This window comes from Mustela nivalis (genome assembly GCF_964662115.1).
Source record: "Mustela nivalis genome assembly, chromosome: 10".
In the NCBI taxonomy this organism is placed as follows: Eukaryota; Metazoa; Chordata; class Mammalia; order Carnivora; family Mustelidae; genus Mustela; species Mustela nivalis.
Window position 1 is genome coordinate 94,925,115 of NC_139029.1, and position 4,145 is coordinate 94,929,259.

Sequence of the window (4,145 nt, forward strand, 5' to 3'; positions counted from 1 at the left end):
ATCAAGAAGATGTGGTATATATACACAATGGAACACTATGCAGCCATCAAAAGAAATGAAATCTTGCCATTTGCGACAACATGGATGGAACTAGAGCGTATCATGCTTAGCGAAATAAGTCAAGCAGAGAAAGACAACTATCATATGATCTCCCTGATATGAGGAAGTGGTGATGCAACATGGAGGCTTAAGTGGGTAGGAGAAGAATAAATGAAACAAGATGGGATTGGGAGGGAGACAAACCATAAGTGACTCTTAATCTCACAAAACAAACTGAGGGTTGCTGGGGGGAGGGGGTTTGGGAGAAGGGGGTGGGATTATGGACATTGCGGAGGGTATGTGCTTTGGTGAGTGCTGTGAAGTGTGTAAACCTGGTGATTCACAGACCTGTACCCCTGGGGATAAAAATATATGTTTATAAAAAAAAAAAAAAAAAAAAAAAAGGACCAATACCCAACTTTTGTAGCAACATGGACGGGACTGGAAGAGATTATTATGCTGAGTGAAATAAGTCAAGCAGAGAGAGTCAATTATCATATGGTTTCACTTATTTGTGGAGCATAACAAATAGCATGGAGGACATGGGGAGTTAGAGAGGAGAAGGGAGTTGGGGGAAATTGGAAGGGGAGGTGAACCATGAGAGACTATGGACTCTGAAAAACAATCTGAGGGTTTTGAAGGGGTGGGGGGTGGGAGGTTGGGGTACTAGGTGGTGGGTATTATAAAGGGCACGAATTGCATGGAGCACTGGGTGTGGTGAAAAATAATGAATACTGTTATGCTGAAAATAAAAAATAAATTAAAAAAAAAATTAACTTTCAAAAAAAAAAAAAAAAAAAAAAAAAAAAAAAAAAAAAAAAGGGTAAGAGCATGTATTGGTTTGTTTGAATCATTTCGTCTGTCCCTATAAATATTTGCTGAAATAGTCCTCAGAGGATGTCCCTGATCATTAGACAAAATATTTCTGTTTTGTTTTTTTTTTTCTTTTTAAGTTACCGGAGGCTCATTTGTTTTCGGTATTATTCTTCCAGGGAAGACAATTTTTGTGAATTGTATAGCTGTTGGAAAAATGCGAATTATTAGTGTGCTAATAAAATAAGCTATGTGAAAAAAAAAAAAAAAAAAAAAAAAAAAAAAAAAAAATGGAAGGAAGACCTCAATGTAAGACAGGAATCCACCCAAACCCTTGAGGAGAACATAGGCAGCAACCTCTTCGACCTCAGCCACAGCAACTTCTTCCTAGAAACATCGCCAAAGGCAAGGGAAGCAAGGGCAAAAGTGAACTATTGGTACTTCATCAAAGCCGAAAGCTTTTGCACAGAAAAATGAACAGTCAACAAAACCAAAGACAACCGACAGAATGGGAGAAGATATTTGCAAATGACCTATCACATAAAGGGCTAATATCCAAAATCTATAAAGAACTTATCAAACTCAACACCCAAAGAATAAATAATCTAATCAAGCAATGGACAGAAGACATAAACAGACATTTCTGCAAAGAAGACATCCAAATGGCCAACAGACACTTGAAAAAGTGCTCATCATTACTCGGCATGAGGGAAATACAAATCCAAACCACAGTGAGATACCACAGTGAGATACCACGTCACTAATGACCACCATTAGTCAGAATGGCTAAAATTAACCAGTCAGGAAATGACAGGTGTTGGTGAGGATCCAGAGAAAGGGGAGCCCTCCTACACTGTTGGTGGGAATGCAAGCTATTGCAGCCACTCTGGAAAACAGTATGGAGGTTCCTCAAAAAGTTGAAAATAGAGCTACCCTATAACCTAGCAATTGCAGTACTGGGTATTTACTCTAAAGATACAAATGTAGTGATCTGAAGGGGCACATGCATCCAAATGTTTATAGCAGCAATGTACCCAATAACCAAACTATGGGAAGAGCCTAGATGTCCATCAACAGATGAATAGATAAAGAAGATGTGGTATATATACACAATTGAATATTATGCAGCCATCAAAACCCCAAAATCTTGCCATTTACAATGACATGGATGGAACTAGAGGGTATTATGCTAAGCAAAATAAGCCAATCAGAGAAAGATAATTATCATATGATCTCACTGCTATGAGGAATTTGAGAAATAAGATAGAGGTTCATAAAGAAAAAGAGGAAAAAATGAAACAAGATGAAATTAGAGAGAGAGAAAAACCATAAGAGACTCTTAATCTCAGGAAACAAACTGAGGATTCCTGGAAGGGAGGAAAGTGGGAGGGATGGGGTGGCTGGGTGATGTACATTGGGGAGGGTATGTGTTATGTTGAATGCTGTGAATTGTGTAGGACTCATACCTCCAAAACACATAACACATTATATGTTAATTTAAGAAAAAAAAAAAAGGTATGTCCCTTACCATAGGCTGTAGAGCTGTACATAATCTAGTTCCTGCCTCTGTCTCTAGACTTAACACCAACTCCACCTAGCTCCTAGGGTTCTTTTAGATCTGCTACTTTAGCCACAAGGGGTCTCCCTTCTTCAACAAAGCATAACATTTCTTGCCTACAGGCTTTTGCACTTGCTCTTCCTTCAGCTAGAGTACTACCCTCTAGCTATTTTGATGTCTGGCTTGTTGTCATTAAGATCTTACCTCAACCCAGTCCCCTTTTGGCTTAGCTTTGCTTTCACAACCTAGTGAAGATGTGATCTTCCAAAAATTACCAAATATTTTTGAGATTCAGTGTAACAATAATTTTATCTTTTAATTCCAAGTAGTATTCCACTATATAAATATCCCACAATACGCTTATTTACTCACTTTGTTGATAGAAATTTGGATCATTTCCAGTTAGGTCTATGAGGAACAAAACTGCTATAAACATTTGTATATAGGTACTTTGTGGACATGTTTTTCATTTCTCTTGCAATACTCCCACTCAGAAAAGAAGGCTATTTGGAAAGTCTCATGTTACAGCACATTCTTAATTATTTTATTCTGAACTACCAAGCACTTCAGGTGGTGAAAGATTAATTAGCTTTAAATGATATCAAACAAGTAATAATATTTAGATATGCAACAGCTATTCCTGATGGAAATGGTGAGAGAGATGGGAAGTGGAGAGAAACTTATATAATTAGTAATTTGTCCTAAAAATATGACTTCACAATTTTCTCTGTTGTATGACAGAATAAACAAGCATTTTCAATACAGTTTGAAAAGCAATAGAGCTCCATATGAATATCTCCTGAAAAATGAATAATATGGTATATTCATACAATGCAATATTTTTTTTAAGATTTTTTATTTATTTATTTGACAGAGAGAGATCACAAGTAGGCAGAGAGGCAGGCAGAGAGAGAGGAGGAAGCAGGCTCCCTGCTGAGCAGAGAGCCTGATGCGGGACTCGATCCCAGGACCCTGAGATCATGACCTGAGCCGAAGGCAGCGGCTTAACCCACTGAGCCACCCAGGCGCCCTCATACAATGCAATATTAAACAGGATGTGAATAAGCTACAGCTACATGCAACAACATAGACAATTTTTTTTTTTTTGAAGACTTCAACTTCTTATTGAACAGGTTACAGAAGAGGTTTAGTCAAAAAGACCAAAGCACACGTTGACATCAGTCTCCTCTGAGTCTTCTTTTTTGCTTCCACTTTTTTCTCTTCAATGGGGGCAGACCTGGTGGAGGGAGCAGGACCCCTGCTGGTGCAGCAACAACTGCTGGGGTGGGTCCCCAAACCCCTACATTACAGATGGGGCTCCTGATGTTGACATTGGCCATGGCTTTTGCAAACAAGCTTGTTTGCAAGGCCAGCAAGGTTCAACATTTACATCTGAGGCTTTAATGAGGGTATTGATCTTATCCTTTGTGACCATCACCTCATCATCATGTAGGATGAGGGTTAAATGGATGCAAGCAAGTTGCAAGAGGGAGACCATAGTGTGGGCAAAGGCTGAACGAGCACTGCCAAGTGTGGGGCTAGTCACCAGATCAGGAGAGGGCCTCACTCCAATGTGGCCTTAGCTTCCTTGGAAGGACTAAGCACCTTAGGAGCAGCTGAAGAAAAAAACAACATGGATAAAGTTTATAGGAAAATCATCTTATATTTCAGGTTAATCTTATATTTAGTCATCGATGGTATGTATGTTCTCCACTTTTCATTAAAAGAGTGACAC

General features: G+C 38.8%; 1 pseudogene across 1 annotated transcript; it reads right to left on the minus strand.

Moving 5' to 3' along the window:
• Positions 1-3,557: 3,557 nt before the first annotated feature.
• On the minus strand, positions 3,558-3,908 carry LOC309843242 (large ribosomal subunit protein P1 pseudogene; annotated as a pseudogene). Its single transcript has one exon. The product of its transcript is annotated as a large ribosomal subunit protein P1 pseudogene (transcript).
• Positions 3,909-4,145: the final 237 nt, after the last annotated feature.